Consider the following 19590-nt stretch of genomic DNA (forward strand, 5'->3'; position numbering starts at 1 on the left):
TATCTTTCGGGAGGTTTTAAAAGACGATCATGAAATGTAGGTGAAATTAGACTTGAACGTCATTTATCTCGGACTGGAAAATTCGTTGCTGACACAGATTGAAAAAAGCTCCATGCGACTTCATTTTTGTTAGATAGGCTTCAAATTTCAGAATATGCTACTTTGGTAGTAGTTTGATAAAACTGGGTATGCATTAAGGTTTAAGAGAATTTTATGTTGCATAAAAATATTAGTTTTGATTTTTATGTAATTATTCGCAATAAAAACTATTGCTTTACGCGAAAAAAATACTGCAGTTATTAATGGACCAATCTTAAAATGGATACCCAAAGTTCTTGGCAATGTTCTGTTCTCTGATAAAATGCAAATTGCTTGAGAAAAAATGGAGGCGCGTGGAGCATTTTAAAGTTTTTATTTTAAATTTCAAAATTTTTAATTTTAATTAAATTTTTTATTTTTTTTTGCTTGATATTTTGCATGCTAATCAACTTAGTAACTTTTATGCCCAGTTTCATACTTCAAAATTAATAAATAATAGAAAAAGCTTTCAAGGTCCACCGTCCCCTTAACAGTTTCAATAGAACGTTAACCTGTCTTACTTAGTAGATATTTTATTGCTAAAATCTTGAGCAGCCATCTCTTTCCTCCAGAATTCCGCGCAACCAGATCTTGGTTCGCTTGGGGGAGCATAATTCGACGTCCGGCGAAGATGTTCCCGTTATGGAAATCAAGAGACATGCTCAGTACAATGCAAGGACAATGCAGGATGATATAGCGCTGTTGAAGCTCGCCCGAAACGTCCAGTTGGGAGACTTTGTGGGCGTCGCATGCTTACCAGAGTTCGATGATGACGACGATTTTGATGACAATTACGAAGGAGCTGGGGCTCAACTACTTGGATGGCACGGAATCCGTCGTAAGGACTTTTGCTTCATTCTTAAACTTCGAATGACTGAAAAAATATACTTTTTCTGTTTTGATATTTCTAGTATGTCGCATAAGCTTCGTATTTATATCCCCTCTTTGTACTTGAAATCTGCCAGGGTGTTTGAAGAATAATTTAAGGTCGAGTAGTTAAGGGGTCTAAGGACCTTTAAACTTCAAAATTTTCGATTTTCTGGAAAAAATATGTTATGCACAGTTTAATTCTGAACAATTTGATACCTTATTTATTACTATACGCCAAAAACCTTTTCGAGTTATTGTAAAAATGCCTAAACTTTCCCCATAGAGATTTATGTTAACATTAGCTGTTTAAGCCTCTTTTCTCAGTGCCGGTTTCTTCGGTTTTCTCGTTTTGCGCGCATATCTCAGTTTCCTATATATGTCCGTAAAACTTTTAATGTATGTTTATCTGGTTTATATTTATGACCTGAACCTAAATTTATTTATTTTTTTAAATTATTTATTTATTTTTGAAATTCGGTAAGTTAATACCGAAATTTTCCAAAATTTTGGGTAAAAAAATATTTATTTTTAAATATTAACTTTTATTTTTTAGTTGAAATTTAGGTTCAGATCGTTAAGATGTATCAGACAAACATGCATTAAAAGTTTTACGGAAATATAACAAACTTTCTGAAATATCATGCGCGCAAAACGAGAAAACCGAAGAAATCGGCACCTGAGAAAAAGAGGCTTAAACAGCTGCTGTTAACATAAATCTCTACGGGGAAAGTTTACGCATTTTTACAATAACTTGAAAAGTTTTAGGCGTATGGTAATAAATAAGGTATCAAATTGTTCAGAATTAATATATGCATAACATATTTATTTTCCAGAAAATCGAAAATTTTGAAGGTTAAATGTCCTTAGACCCCTTTAGGAAGAGTAGTTAATGTTGGCTAAAATTAGTTTTTTTTCGGTATTATAATATTTGAATGAATCCTAGCCCCATAAGGTGTTCCCACGTGCACAGATGCTTTCTTTGCAAATAGTTTTTTTTAGAATATTTTAATTTTATTGCTTAACCGTTAGACCATTTATAGATCTTCCGTCACAAAAAAATCGAAAATGAAAAATATTTTATTGCTTACAGATACCTGAAATATTTACTAAAGGAATATAGCAAATATTTCGGGTGTTTTGAAATCTGTTACAAAATATAACTTAGTTTGGATAGGAATTTCTGCAAGACGAGACTGATAAGAAAACGAAATATTAGTTTTGATGAACTGCAATGACCAATCCAATTCGTTCAAAAAGATTTCAATTACTAGTTCGAAAAGAACGATCCAAAGGCAGCTTGCAGAAAAATGGTCGGTTTTGCAAACTTACGGAGGCAATGAGAATTAAACGATTTGCCTGGGCTCTAAAGCATCAACGTATGTTTAAGGACTGAAGTAAAGAGTGGCTTTTGCGAGTTCTTAAGTTTTGACCCTTTTGTATTAAAAATTCCACTTTGCAAACTTCGCGTATGCTTCGCAGAGAAAATTTCAATTGTATGCATCTATATATATGAAAATGAATGTTTGTCTGTATGTCATCCATGAACTCAAACTACCCGGCTGATTTGGCTGAAATTTTCAGTTTGTTATTTTTGGTACTGGGAATGTTTATAGACCAGTTCGAAAAAAAATCCGATCGATAGTTCCTTTTTTATTCCAATTTAAGTCACAATCCATTGGAAAAATCCGAATAAAATGCAGAAATGAATTCGCGTGAAAGATCTCATTGATAAGAAGTTAGCTGTTGCCATTTTTCTTGAGTTTGAACAAATATATTCTTTCTTTATTGTTTCATGGCTTTTCATGCAACGGGGGGATTTAAAACTTTTTCTATTTGATATTTTTAGCGATGGATTGATCTTGCAAACTGCGTGAGTACAAAATTTGAGTATAGTCACTGCTTCACTGAACCGATTATTATCAAAATTGCTATGTATATGTATTTTTCCATGGAGAAGGTGCATAATATGCTCATTGAAGCCACTCGCCACCAGGTGGCACTGCAGAGTAGCAACTTCTGCCCCGTTCAACCGTTTGTCATGAAAATCAGTATAATGATGTATTTTTTGTTGGCGTAGCAACGCGCGTCGGGTACAGCTAGTAGAATCATAAAATTGAAATTCCGGCAGACAAAATTACTCTTGTATGGTGGTTTCCCAGGGAGAAGGGTCATTCTGATTGTATTCTAGAGAGGATTAAGAAATATTGTACTCTCCAATTAGTTCTAAGTCGTCAGATTGTGTCTAAAAAAACAAAGACCAATATCGCAATCTGGCCTCATATAAACACATTTTAGAATAAAACCAGAATGGCAAGTTTTGTTTTGGTTGCAAGTAAGGCCCGTATAACTGGGGAGCCGACGCATCCGCCATTTTGGATCAAAGTGACCGTCTGTTCTTGAGCCATTGCCATAGGGTGAATTATTAAGACGCAAGAAATAATGTTAAGATCGTAAAAATAAGTGAATGTGCCGCAGTGTATTGTGCTAATAGTTCACAAAAGATTTTGTTTCTTTAAATTTCAAAATAAATAACCCAGGATAAAAAATCAATTTTATTGACGATTTGCTGGAAATCCGAAGCTAAAACTCGGCAGTGCGAAAGCAGTAAACATTGTTATGTAAACTCTCCGTATTTCTATTGCTATGGAGTAATTTAGTTTGAAGAAATATGCTTTTTTATACACCTGTTAAATTTTTAAATCGGTTGATAATTGATAAGATCCATAAATGCAATGCTGCCAAAAATAGGACTAATTCACTTTATTGGAAATTCAAGTATATAGTATTAGCACATAAAAATATAGTTATATTAATACGAGCTTTAATAATATAAAGTAATACTAGTTTCATAATTAGCAAGTTAATTAATCATACAAATAACCGAATAATAATATATGTAATATTTCACTAACTGAAATGTTTTCGATTTCTTAATATTTTGGTTTGTTTATTTTTTCAAAATGTGACTCTGTTGTTCTAATGTCATTTTAATATCAACAAAAACGAATGCATTACGCTAACATAAATAAACTGAAAGGAAGTGAAAACACATCTAGTGTGGTAATATTTGACTTTTGATCCAAAATGGCACAGTTCGGCCTGGTATATGTAGGGGCTCTAGGTGCAAGATTCTGCGCCTTGCCATAATGCAAGAGGAATTTAAGTTTTTAGAAAATAAGTACTATCCTAGTTTTACGCTTGACAGAACTTCTTGATATGCAACCAATTAAAAGTTTATAGAAAGTTCCAGAGCGGCAAATTTCCATAGAAAATAGCTCACCAAAGTGAGATTAGATCAAAAATTTAATACTGTATGGCATCCCAGTTACGAGATAAGAGAATGCGCTAAGCTCTGTATAGAAAGTTTCTAGGCGAATGAAACAAGGATTAACGAAACGTGAAATAGTACTCTATTAACTATTTATTAAATGTTCACCCTTTTTATATTCGATGTATTTCCTTACCTCAATGTACCTGAGACATAATCAAAGTAAAATATGCTGAACTACAGTCGAGCCCGCTTATTAGAATATCGGTTAATAGAATATCCCGCTTAATATAATACATTTTCAATGTACCAAACCAATGTAATGTGTTATTTTTATCTCAGTTAATGGAATATCTCGCTTATTAGAATATTTTTTCGTGGCAAAATAGCTATTCCATTAAACGGGTTCGACTGTAGTAGAGTTTTTGAAAGAAATGTCATTACTTTTCCTATAAATCATAAATTCCAGTGTCCACATTGATTTGCAACCCTCAGAGTCAAATTTCTACTGTACTTGTTCCAATTTATTTTTTAGCTGGAGAAATGAAAGAAACGGACGAATCTCTGACTGTGATGAATCAAACGACTTGCAAAAATCAGTTGGGCTTGGCGATTTCGGAATCGATACTCTGCACGGATGCACGGGATGAGAATGAAAGAACATGTAACGTAAGTATCATGGAAATTTGGTAACAATTCATATTTCAAAGAAATTGTATAATAAGTTTTCTCGTAAATAAATCATTATTATTTTGAGAGAAATGCAAAAAAGCACTTTAAAAACACAAGTAAACAGCATACAAGTGCTTCGGTGGTAAAGGGCTCATTTTTAACTCGAAACTTAAACCGATTTCTTTTTAACCGACTTCAAAAAGGAGGCGGTTATCAGTTCATACCGTATGTTTTTTTTTTTTTGTTTGTCCACTCACAGCGTCTCGCCTAGTGAACCGATTTTGATTCTTTTTTTTAATGGATAAGGGATGGCTCAACTTAGGTCCCATTACTTTGTTTGACCATATTTGTCCTTTAGAAAAAAAGTTATGGGCAAAAACAATAAATTTCATGCAATTTCCCTATTAAATGATTAAATTTAAAACCCATTGTTATGAAAGTTTGGTGCCATACGACAGTAACATTAATAGTACTTGTAATGATAATTTTGAATGAAGGCTTCTCTGAAGCAAGCATCAAGTTTCTTCAGGGGGATATTTCGATAATAATCGGGAATCTGGCGCTGTCGTCTCATTTTTGGCGTAAATTAATTTTGGTAACATTGCTGATTTATAGAACAATATGTGAATTATAGAAATCTTCCCTTCAGTGCTATTGCTCCATAGTGGGGGTAAACCTAACCTGGAAGCGAGGTGATGCAGTGATTAGGATCTGCTTAGCCTTCGCAATGCTACCATTAGGTTTGCCTCAACTACAGTAGTATTTTTTTCGCTATCATCTATGCCAATAACAAATGATGGGAGCTAAATAAGAAAAAAATTTTGGAAAAAAAAAAAGAACAGACTACAAAATTGCACTAAAAAGTGAAAAATAATTTTATACTTTAAACACCATCGATAATGCTTTTAAACATAATTTTTGAAGTTGGCGCAAAAACGATTGAAAATATCATTCAGTCATAACTCAACTATAAATTTAACCAGGCCCAGTTTCTTCACTATCACATGAATTATACATTGATGACAACATATTTGAATAACGATATAAATCTGGCTAATGGGTGGTAATTTACTGAATATAAACGATACAAATGTTTCGTTCGTAACTTTGGATGCTTTTCTGAAAAAAATATGAACGAAGTATGGTTATACTGGATTTTACGTTTTTGTTTTTGCGCCAACTTCAAAAATTATGTTTAAAAGCATTATCGATGGTGTTTAAAGAACAATTGCTCTAAAAAGTGAAAAATAATTTTAAAGTTGGTTCAATTTTTTTTTCAAAATTTTTTTATGTAAGCTCTTTTTGGATTAAATTTTTCCTAGTACGGGAAGAAGGTGACGCTCAATTGTTGGAAACTTAAGTAGCTAGTCAAATTTACACATGGAATTTTTTTGATGTAGCAATGCTTTATTGCATAGGCTTCAAAACATATGAAAGTTTGCAATCGACAAATTTCCATAATTTTTTTTAAATTTATTTAATGACATTGATAGAGGGTAATGCCTTACATGGGCAATGATTGCGTTTAAAATTTGGATAGAGCATTTAAGTACGACAGAAGTAACAACGTTGACTCGGCTGTTCACACAACTTCATACGTATAGTACATTCAGTCTCTCGAACTGTGCAGAAACAGCTTTGTCCTTAAATCATGTGATTCAAAATAAATGATCAGAGTAATGCGTCCTAATATCTGGGCTGGTTTCAAAGAAGTTAGCTCCATGACCCTTCATCACCACGTTGGATTTAACCCGAGATTGCTCGCGCAACCAAAACGAACGGGAGGGCTCGCGCAGAGCATCTCATACCAGAGGAGGTTTTTTTAGTATTTTCGAGTTTAATTTTCTTTCAAAAACGTTGAAAATGCAAATAAGAGAAAAGAGTATAATTATAAAATACTTTCTTAAAAGACTTGCATTCAATTTCTACGTTTGTTTGCAAATGCATGGCATATGGTCCATGCAAATGTTTTGGACACAATTTTTACACATTTGGTTTTTGTCTTTTATATTTGGGCTTTCAGTACAGTCTTTGTACGTTGACTTTGCTTTTTTAGCAGGGAAAGCAATGTCTTCACTAGATCCCAGTTTTAATTTTAAGTCTCTTGGAAACATTGCGTATGCTTTAGTTCAGAACTGTAGCAGAAATACTCGCGCAGGGTATGATGCACCCGTAGAAGTAAATTCGAAAGAAACTAATTTTAGAATGTCCCCACCGTTTCTACCCCTTCAAGGTTATGACCTATGGGTCAGCTACTCAAGGAATCGTCCACTTCCAAAAAAAAAAAGTGGGGAGAAACTTGATCGAAAGCGAAGAGGTGGGTATGTCATACCCTGCGCGAGCAATCTCGGGTTAAATACCTTCTAGCCGGCGTAACAAAGCACTGCAACAAATAAAAGCATGAACTATAGCTAAATGGAATTTTTTTATAGATGTGATAAATCATTGAACCTTTTTACGAGGTTACTTGATTTTAAGTAAGATGTTGCAGAATCTATAAATATGCTTATTTGCGTGTGTGTTCCTTATACAAATAAAGTTTACGTCAGAATTTTGCCAAATTTAGCCGAGTCCTTTGGCATACATGAAATCCACCGCCAGCTCAGTCAATTCCAGCCGAGGACTGCAGTTTCGTGCTTATTAGCACTCATCAGCCCGGCATAGGAGCGACTGAGCTGGAGGCGAAAAACCTCTTAAGGAAGCCTAGAGTGCCAAACAAACTGGTAGCTAATTCAGAATAATATACCTTGCCTGCAATATTAGAGTCGAATCGAACCGTTGTTTCGGTCACTCGTCTGGACATTGCTAACTCTGAATTAGCTACCAGTTTGTTTGGTCAGTCACTCCTATGCAGGGCTGATGAGTGCTAATAAGTACGAAACTGCAGTCCTCGGCTGGAATTGACTGAGATGGCGGTGTATTTCTGCCTTAGCCCTGGCTATAGGGCGGTAACTGACTGAATCGAGTCCTTTGACGCTGAGGAAAACCAATTTGTCGGCGCTTGGGCACGTGAGTAATGCATTTAATACCTTTAGGTTCCTATTCCATAATGGTTTTTAACAACCGTTTAGTATTTAAGTAAAATAAACGGCAGAGGCACTAAATACGTGGGTCATTTCGCAAAACGCTATAAATCTAAACTCCCGTAAAATTCATTCGGCAGCGATATACTTATGGTCTCGAATCATCCTTATTTCATGTTCTGCAAGATTGGCAGTCAAGTGCCCATACTTGGGACAGTTTTGAACTTCTACCCGTAGTAGCATATTAATTTTTTCCATTCGAACGAAGTATTCAATTTTTAGGATGTGCCTTAGTACTTCGCCTAAGGGTCTCGATGTGTAGATGTCCCTTTAAAAATAAGACACAAATGTTCCTTGTTCTAAGTTAGGGACCTCCTCCCCTAACTTGGAACATTTATTATTTTGATCTTTCATGTATTAAGCAATACTAGAGAATAGTTTGGGACACCAACTATCATTTTAAAAATTTATTTTACAACCCAATTAAGAAAAAAATATCATTAAATAGAGAAATTATGTAATCCTGAGCTTTTAATGATTTCAGAATTTTCACTTGCCAGTGAAAACGCTGAATGTCTCCCCAGCATTCATAATTCTTTTGGGTGAAATATGTCGGCTTTCTCCTCTATATTTGGAAGCGTAAAAGAAATTCGTGAACCCCAAATAATTATCACTTATTTTAGCTCTCCATGTTCCTTACTTCAAACCTTCACATTTATTTTCATTCAATCATAATACGTGAAATTCACTAGGAATAAATTAGTCTCATCTGTACTTTAAGACTAATTTTTACTATCAGAAGTAATATATGTAATATTTTGACAACTTCTTTTGCTTATCAGGTAATTTTTTTTAACTTCTGTCCTGTTATGGTATGACATATTGTCATCAAAATAGCCTTCAATTTATAAAATTGTGTCTATACGTTTTTGTTAAAACAATTATGCCATAAGTTTCCCCTTTTATGCACACTTTTTATGCTTTGGTAGCCTAACATGAAACAATGTCCCAAGTTTGAAGTTTGACATTTCTCAAATTTATGAATAAATAAGTTCAGCTGAATTAGTTGGGTGGAAATGAATTTGTCCGAATAAGGCACATGTATAGCCGAGATGAATTGCGAAACAAATTCAAACTAATGCTGCTCGGTAAATGTAGGTAACCAAAGTTATTTGCATACTAAAAAATCGAAAATTTTTTCGATATTATCAAATTCATAAAAATAAACCAGAAAGCTGATACATCAAAGTTCAACTTACATAGCCCCTTACAATAACTTTTCATTCATACATATAGCACCATTTAGTTCTTACTGGTGAAGACCAACAGGTGTACCACCCCTTAAAACTACGGCAAAATATCCCGAGTTAGGGTACGGTTCCAAGTATGGGCACTTCACTGTAACAGTAATTGGCTTGCACGAAAGGTTAAATTTGGGAAACAAATTTCCACTGAAAACTAATAACCATCTCATAATTTATAAATCTAATCTTACTATACTTACTAAACATATTCCAGAACAGGGGCGGATACAGAAAACTTTTGGAGGGGGCACTGGAAATTGAATACCCCCCCCCCACGCCTTCGATGTTTCATAACAAAGTTTTGACGACTTTATTTTTAAATGTGCGTGTTTATTTATTTATTTATTATTTTTTTAGGATTCCTTAAGGTCAATGAATCTACTTCTAAGTACATGAATATTATGCACTAATATACTTTGAATGTGGACGGAATACATCTTTAACGTTTCAAGCCATTTAAATACTAAACCCAATATAATGTCACCAAGATGCTAGACAATGAGCGGCTTTACCTAGGAACATTGTCATGATTATAACACGCGGGCAAGGTTATTAAATAAATCCATACCTCTCTTGAGATTTTAAAATTAATTTAATCATAACTTCATAACATAAGTTTCACTGAAGAATTCAGAAACTATTTCTGTGTGAATTTCGAAACAATTGCGGATTTGTTCTTGAAGCCATGATCCAGTTGAGATAACATATGGATACTACATGCCGTTTCTATTAAAAATCATGGTTTTTCTAAGAACCTACCACATGATTTCTTTCATTTTGCATCTTTTATTGGCTGAAAAAGAAATCTATTTCGCAAATAGGTTCCTTGATCAAAATGACTTTTAGGTGCGCCTACACATTAAAAAAAATGTTAATTATTGATTCCATCAAAGAAGAATTAATGGACGAATCGCGATAATGCGGTCTCTTGAATTTGAAGCCAATGAGTTAAATGTTTTCTGCAACTCTGGGCCTCTGACTCCAGTAACTGACTCCTGACTTTAGCAAACAAAAATGCTTTTATTCAAAATATGCTGTATGTGTGTGTTTTGTGTTCTTTTTAATTAGCTACGTAAAAAAGTGCAAAGGAAAGGTCAGTTGAAAAGTAATAAATAAAATAGTGAAATTAATTAATCCTTTGAGGGGGGGCACGTGGCCCCTGTGCCCCCCTAAAATCCGCTACTGTTCCAGAACCCTTATAGGATGGTTTTACTCTTTTAAACGTACCAGATTAAGCAATTTAAGTACAATTCTAACGCATCTTGACTGTCTTGGTTTTATTTCCAAGGGGTTTAAATCAGTTCTGTAAAATTCAGAGCATTCTTGTGAAGTAAAATTTCACCGCATTAAACAATACTTAGTACTTAACAAACTCGATCAAATTAGTTTTTGGTCTCTAGTAAAATATTAGAAATGTACAGTCGGACCTCGATTTAATGACATCCTAGGGAGCGAAACTTTCATACGTTAAATCGGGGTTATTCCTAATATCGGGGTTCGAAAAAATTTCACTTGTCTGAAAGCCCTAGAAATGTACAGTCGGACCTCGATTTAATGAAATCATAGGGAGCGAAACTTTCATACGTTAAATCGGGGTTATTCCTAATATCCAGCTTCGAAAAAAAATTTCAATTATCTGAAAGCCCTAATAAGCAACTGCATAAAAAAAACATAATTAGAAAGTGTAAAATTTTTATTCAGCATTCCGTGACTTATTACACACTAGTTAATTTGAAATTTTAAAGTACTGAGTAATAGGTGTTTGACTATTTCCTTGATGATAGGGAAGTTTTCGATTTTTCAATTTTATTTTTATATGATAGAGTAACATGTATGAACATCATAGGTGAAAAATTTTTTTGCGGTACGATAAGTAGTTCTTTTTAAAATTAATTTTTAAAGTTCAAGCGCTTGTGACGTCAGATGGCATAGGAAGTGACGTCATGCGCTCTTCCGATAGGGGAGAAACCGAAGGACGTGCATTCGACTTCGAAGACGAAACGTAAGGCTTATCTCCTCGCATTTAACGCCTCGCGTTTCTGGAACATTAAACCTCTCATCCTCTCGGGAATATTCGAATATCATCATTGATGTTATTTGAGGAAGATTATTTAGATTGTGTTTTAACGAGTCCGGCCTCCATAGTGTGTTCAAAAGGATTATTGAATTTCTAAAATAAAAGTATCACCGCGCTCAAAATGTCCGTAGCGAAAACAAGGGATCTTCGGCGGAAGGCTGCCCATGAGTGCCCTGTGACGTAGGCTCGTGACGTTTCAGAAGAGCGCATTTTTGCGCGCGGATTTTTTAAAATTCATTAAAAATCAATCACGGTGTTTTAAAATTCGGCGATGTTGAATTTTTAGTTTTGAGGGTCAATTAACAATAGCCAAAATATGAACATTTAATAGGTTGCAACTTCCCTATTGACTCGAAACGGTTCTCTTTCAACTCTATGGAGAGAGAAAAATACTGCCATTTACAGCCTGCTGTATGATATGATTTTAGTTTCCAGGCCATGTGAAGCATTAGCAAGTTTCAATGGGAGTTTTATTTTAGCTTTTCTGCATCATAATCGCTACTCATTGGTTGTCTTTTCTGCTGCGGACAAGATGGATAGATCATTTGGAAAACAATCCAGTACTTCCAAACTCAAATTAAAAAATTTTTTCTCGGCTGTTAAAATAATTCGTTAATTCGGGGTTTATTCGTTAGAGGTTTTTGCTTTTATTTTACTAGAGGGAAAAAGAAAAATTCGCTAAATCGCGAAATTCGTTAGATGTTCGCAAAATCGGGGTTTGACTGTATTAACGTATGGCAAATGAAGAAACTGCACTGGTATATAGGAATTAAGAGTAATTGAATAATAATTAAGGTGAATCATTTTGTAACTTAAGAGGTAAGGTAGTGTACATTACCCCAACACTATTGTATACTCCACAAATTTAGCCAATTAAAGTAGGAATTTTTCAAATTTTTACTTCCTTTTACAAAAAAGAAAGTATTTTATTCGCGAAAAAATTTTTACCCAAAAATCGGCCTTAATTTCCATTTTGCTCCCCCAAATGAATGTTTTTTCAACCCGACCACACGTGGATATGTGCCTAGGAACGTACACACCCGAAATATCCATTTTGACGATCCCCGAGTTATTGCAACGAGTTTTCTCGTGACGTCTGTATGTCGCATAACTCAAGAACGGAATGTCCTAGAAAGTTGAAATTTGGTACGTAGACTCCTAGTGGTGTCTAGTTGTGCACCTTCTTTTTTTGGTTGCATTCGGATGGTTCTAAAGGGGGCTTTTGCCCCTTTTGGGGGGGGGGGAATCCTTGTTAATTTCGATGTAAACTCAAGTGGTGTTATAATTTGTCGGACACTTGGCGATAGATCGCCAGTCTTTTGGCCGCCAAGTTTTGTCGTTAACTTGGCGACACATTTGGCGATTTTTTAAAAATCTGTTTCATTTTGGCCACTGTTGGTGATATTTAGAGAGTAAACTATTGAATCATATTAAAACTGCCAACAATGAGAAAATGACATTAAATTAGAGTAAAAGGAAGTCATGTGATGCACACATCAGCTCGTTTTATTTACTTGAACACAGCAAAACGTACAGCAAGGACATGCTTATAAAGCAGTATAAAACATGGTTTGTCTTTCACCTTTCTACGAAGTTTTCCCCCGTAAGTCCAGTTTCTTTCCTCTCCATTTTAATGCAGAAATGCGTAGTTTCTACGTAGTTTTCCCCTACCTGAAACGCAGAAAATTAGTTTGCTTGTCCTTAATTTGGTTTCTATTGAAGAATCTCGGGTAAGAAAGGTCAAATAAAGGGGGGAGTGGACTGATTTCGCTAGTCAAAGAAAAAGTAATTTCTTGAACTGTAATGCACGCGACATTGTCGGAAGACTTAAATATACGCATGTTACGGATATGTGTGAATACAATGAATCTTTTGCGTCACCAAAGTCATCTGTTTAGTTACATATTCATTTTTTCACTAGTTGCCGTTATGTTTGTTTTTAAAGATGAAGGCTATAACATTTGGCAGGGTAACTTATGTTATACTCTTAGTTTTTGTCCCTTTTGCGTTTTTAACACTTTGCTTTTCTTTCTTCAACTCGGAATTTTTATCCAGATCATTTTTAATTCTTTGGTTATGTAATCTTTCAGCTTGACGCTTTTCTCAACGTCTATCTTCCCTGTTTGCTTCTTTTTAATGTTCGTCATAATATTAGAATTCAAACCAGTAACTAGAACAAAAAAATGAAGAGTTATAACCGTAAGATGAATGTATATTTCAAGTGGCACGAAAAATGCCAGAGAAGTGACCAAATCGCTCATAACCTGTAAAACATCGCGCGTTGTTTTCACTAGAACTTAAGCATTGGTTTCCTAGGAGCGAATTGCCCACCTTCGGCGTCGCTTATCGCCGAGAGGAAAAATTGATTCTTCTGCGCATGCGCGCCCGAGCGAAGTCGACGTCGTGAGTGGCCACGTCGGAATCGCTTGACTTTGATTTCAGCGTCACGCCGAGTAGCGACGCCAAAGCTTGGTGATTTCGCTTCTAGGAAACCAGGGCTTTAAATATAATCCGTGATGCCTACACACAATAAACATTGCATTGTAAAAAGGTACATTTAGGCAACGACAAAATATAAAAACATATGCATTCAAGTGCCCATACTTCGGGCAGTTTTAACTTTTACCTTTAGTAGCATATTAATGTTTTCCATTCGAACCAAGTCCACTATTTTTACTTTTCCAAAAATGGAAGTATTGTATTCGCGAAAAAAATTTCACTCAAAATTCGGCCTTCATTTCCATTTTGCTCACCCCCGAATGAATGTTGAGTTTTTTCAACCTGACCACACGTAGATATATGCCTAGGAACGTACAGACACCCGAAATATCCATTTTGACGACCTCAGAGTTAATTACAACGAATTTTCTCGTGACGTCTGTATGTATCTCGTATAACTCAAAAACGGTATGTCCTAGAAAGTTGAAATTTGGCACGTAGACTCCTAAGGGGGTCTAGTTGTGCACCTTCTCTTTTGGTTGCTATCTGATGTTCCTAAGGGGGTCTTTTGCCCCTTTTTGGGGATAAACCATTGTTCATTTCGATGTAAACTCAAGTGGTGTTATAATTTGTCGGACACTTGGCGATAGATCGCCAGTCTTTTGATCGCCAACTTGGCGACAAATTTGGCGAATTTTTTTTAAATTTGGTTTTACTTTGGCTACTGTTGGTGATATTTAGAGAGTAAACAATTGAATGACATTAAAATTGCCAATAATGTGGAAATGACATTAAATTGGAGTAAAAGGAAGTCATGTGATGCACACATCAGCTCGTTAGGATATGCTTTAATACTTCACCTCAGGACAAGATATATATGTGTAGATATGTCACTTTAAAAATAAAAAGTAGGGACACTTAACATTTTGATCTTTACCTTCATTTATGCAGCAATAAATGATGGTTTTGGACACCACTTGATGGAAATAATATAATCTTGTAAACGTTCAAAGATTTCAGAATGTACACTTGCCTCTGAAAATATTGAATGTCTCCTTAGCCATCTTAATTCTTTTGAATGTAATTTCCGCTCTATATTTGAAAGCATGAAAGGAGTGAACCCAAATCTTAATGCAGCTGATTTTCATTCCTCCGTTCACATCTTTTCGCATTCATAAAAACGTGAAATTCGCAAGAAATAGTCTCATTATTGCTGTGCGACTCATTTTCATTCGTAGAACTAACAAATTTAATACAGTAGTACTTTCTGTAAGGGACACCTCCAAATAAGAGACACCTCTAAGGGACATTTTTTCTGGTCCCAGTGTCTTTGAATTGGGACCTTCAGGTATTGTCCTCTGAATAAGGGACAGTTGCAGAGAAAACTTACAAAAACTAATGCATCGAAGTATTGAATTTACTGGACTTTTAGATTCTTTAAAGTTCAACTGATGAAAGTTTGACAATAACGTGTACAAATATGACTGTAAAATTCTTACCAAAATTTGCATGCATGTTTTCTCCACTTAGTATTTTTTCAAGTAGGCTAACAGCCAAAAGATAAAGGGCCCATGAACAGCTTCGTGTAAAAAAACTTGAAATGTGGACACTGATTGAAATTTATATCATATTAAATTTTAAATTCTATGAAATCGAACATGTTCATATACATTAATGTTCAATCATGGAATTACTTCAAAATCCTGTATGTTACAAAACTATAGCATTACCAATTTTTTTAAATTTTAATTATTATAAGAATGGCGTTTGAAATTAAGTTGGAATTTCATTCACTTTCTAAATCATTTTTAGCATTTTATCTTAAATGCTATGTTTAGTACGAAATTATACGGAGTTAATATACTGCATGCATCATTTCATCTACCTCCGAAGAAGGGACACACCTCTATTTAAGGGACAAAATTTCCGGTCCCTTTAGTGTCCCTTATTGAGAAGTTCTACTGTATTTTGGGAAAATGTCTTTTGCTCAGATTCCCATTTTTTAGCAATGACAATTTTTCTGTCCTCTTACGGAATGATACATTATCATTAGAATAGCCATCAGTTGAAAATAATTTATATTTTTTCGTAATAAAATGGAGCACTTTATTTCCTCGATATACCTTATAGACACTTTTTGCCTTTTGGAAGTGTCCCAAGTTTGTGGCGTATTTGCGATTCCTCAAATTTATAAATAAATTAGTTAAACTGAATTAGTCAAGTGCAAATGAAATTTCCCAAGTAAAGCACAGGTGCATAGTCGAGATGAAATGTGCGACAAATTCAGTCAAATGTTGCTCAGCTAGCGTAGGTAACCAAAATTATTTCCTTACTTAAAAATCGCATATTTTTTGAAATTTTCAAAATCATTCAACCAACCCGTAAAGCTTAGGGTCTGGTAGGGTAAAGTGGTTATGAAATCGAAGGTTTTCAACTTGAGCGAATTATAAAGTTAAATTCTTTTAACACTTCCAACTTTTTGTTATTTTACATTGCATTATTAAAGAACACGGTACGTAGAATTTTAGGATGGAAAATAATGATTAAAGTAGCTCTAACCCTTCCTTTTCCGACTGTATTTATGACTACTTTACCCCATGGGATGGGAGAAGTGGTCAGAACATGGGGTAAAGTGGTCCTAGTTTAAAAAGATGTAACCATAAAAATAACGAAAACATACATATATTAGGGTTATTTATAATGGTTTTGCAAGATAAGGACGATTATATGCGTGAATACACGAGTATATACGTATCGTGTATAACAGCTAATGAATAACGGCTCTTGAAGCATGTAGGAAGTTTCCTGCCCAATAAAATCTGTTCCATAAATCTAACAAAATTTCCAGAGGGGTTTTAGACTTTTTATTAATGCACACATTTTTTTACTAGATAAAATATTGCCAGTTGTAAAATTTCAATCAGATTGGGACTCAATTGACGAAAATATTTATAAACGAGTGCGAGGCAGTATCTTAAAGTGACGACTGGCATCCCGATTGGAGGTCACTGACCTCCCAAAAATTTCCTTATTTAGGAAATTGTCCTATTCGGCAAAATTATTTGGTCTATTTAGATTACCTTTAAAGAAGAAATTCCTAGTTATTTCGTAAGTTTTTGTGTTATTTTCTACGCGATTTTTTTCATGCGGTCCCTATCCATCGCATAAATATAAAAGTGTAGCTCATACAGCCTCAAAAGATAACTATTAATTTATTCTGTAACACTATTTCTTGGTGAAATACAGACACGCTGTACCAGCCCTCAAACTAAATTCGGCAAAATGTCCCAACTTAGGGTAGTAGTGTACCAGCCCTCAAAACTAACTTCGGCAAAATGTCCCAACTTAGGGTAGTAGTGTCCAGCCCTCAAAACTAAATTCGGCAAAATGTCCCAACTTAGGGTAGTAGTGTACTAGCCCTCAAAACTAAATTCGGCAAAATGTCCCAACTTAGGGTAGTAGTGTCCAGCCCTCAAAACTAAATTCGGCAAACTGTCCCAACTTAGGGTAGTAGTATCCAGCCCTCAAAACTAAATTCGGCAAAATGTCCTAACTTAGGGTAGTAGTGTCCCAAGTATGGACACTTGACTGTACTTACCAGGGGTAATACTCGCACAAGCACGCTTTATGCCAGTGCCGTGAGAATTGATTCAATATTTGAATTTGAACATCGTTGACTTGCTTTTAACTCTAGTCTGTATTACACGGAGTATTCGCGGTCAAAAATATCCTTTGGTAGTTTAAATGTTGAATTTGTCTTTAAATTTCACCAGGGTGAGGGTGACATTATTACGCGACTTAAAGTAAAATTTTGTACATCTTCTTTACTAATAATAAAGCTAAAAGTCTCTGTCCGGAGGATGTCTGTAGGATGTCTGTGACGCGCATAGCGCCTAGACCGTTCGGACGATTTTCATGAAATTTGGCACAAAGTGTGTTTGTAGCATGGGGATGTGCACCTCGAAGCCATTTTTCGAAAATTCGATTTGGTTCTTATTCTATTCCAATTTTAAGAACAAAACTATAAGATGGATGAGTAAATTACGAAATTAGCATAACGTGGAACCGTAACATGGGCACAAGTCATTTGGCGAGAAAATTCACCTTACCCTATTTGTAAATGTACAGGCGAACCAAAAGACCTTTTAAATTTTCTATTACGGGCAAAGCCGTGCGGGTACTACGAGTTAATATTTTTACAATGGGTGTGTTCTGATAAAACAAGTTCTGATGTTTATTTAGGTGTATGATTATGATGAAATACGCGTAATACCAGGTTATTTCAAAAAGAACGTTGAACGTGTTAGTATAGAATAAAGGTCAGCCTGGCGAGCATACATTTATAACTGTTTTCAACAATGAATGCTAAAACGAAAGTTGTCAAGAACTGACAACTTTCCTTTCTTGACTTCTTTCACATTGTGTGGATCAAATAAGATAATATTCTTTAAGCATATGATAACAATATATGCAGACTAATATTCTATGCGTCGTGGGAATTAAAGAAGCGAATATTCACCCATATAGCTCTAATGAATGGAAATATGTTAAGTTTTTTGAACTCTGACCCAACCAGATTCTCCTGCCTCTGCGTAACAAACTACTTATTTTTTAACAAATTAAAAAATGGCATTTATTCATAATGACGCAGATGCACAGTAAAGTAGTAAAATCCCAGTTAACCCCCCCCCCCCCCCGTTTATTAAACTGTTGCCTCGGTGTGTTGAAGTGGCTTGTTTTGGTGCCATTTCTGAACATGACTATAGTGATGGTTAAAATGAAAAGACAAAAGAAAAATCCCTGAATTTTGGCTGTATTTAGTCGGGAAATGTAAATTTTAAGCCTCAAAACTAATGGCAAAATAAACTTATTACTTTTATTGGAAATACAGTGGCTCCCAAAAGTGTTCGTACACTTACGATTTTCAATGAAATACGCCGCTATCGATTTCGCGTCATGAGTTATACAGACTGTTTATATAGCTGTGCTGTGGTTGACTTAAGTTCGCGTATTTTTGCCGAAGGTCAAGCACATGTAGCTTTAAGCGGAGTTAGGTCCCTAGTGAGACTAGTTATCAGTAGTTTAAATCACCGCAAGTTACTTAATAGACCTCACGATACAAACTCTCTCAATGAAAAGACAAGATTGCGAAATGTACCGTATCATAATAACTAAGTCAATGAAAATTAACTAAAGTGTGAAATAAAAAATTATTAAATAAAAACAAAAAAACCAGACTGCGTAAAAACAAAAAACTAAAGAAAAATGTATAAGCCAGTAGTTTAGAATGTATTAAGTACTACTGAATAACTGCACCGTTGAAATAGTTTTATAACCGTACACAGATAAGATAAATCATAAATTTAAAAGTAGAATAGAAGGATCAACAGTCGGGGCCCATTCAAATTTTACGGGTTTCTTTGAATCAGAAAGGAGTGGGCTCTGACTGTTGATCCTTCTATTCTGCTTTTGAATTTATGATTTGTCTTATCAGTGTACGGTTATAAAACTATTTCAACGGTGTAGTTATTCAGTAAGACCTAATAACATTCTAAACTACTGGGCTTATACATTTTTTTCGTATCTGCTTTTGGTTTTTACGCAGTCGGGTTTTTGTTTTTATTTAATTTTTTATTGTGCAATTTCTGAGTAAGTGTTCAACCGCACTTGGAGTTTAACTGTTACTAGTTCACTTTTTGTTTCAATGCTGTATTTTTATAATCAAGCCTCCAGGTTTCTCTAAATATGTTAAATTTAGTTTAAATCTGGCGATTGAGGAGATTTCTAAACTTAAGGACAATTTTTTTAGGCACCAGACGCAAACGTTGAGAACAGTGTGCTCCTTATCGTTACCTTGAT

The sequence above is a fragment of the Uloborus diversus genome, unplaced genomic scaffold (genome assembly GCF_026930045.1).
Source record: "Uloborus diversus isolate 005 unplaced genomic scaffold, Udiv.v.3.1 scaffold_17, whole genome shotgun sequence".
Lineage (NCBI taxonomy): Eukaryota > Metazoa > Arthropoda > Arachnida > Araneae > Uloboridae > Uloborus > Uloborus diversus.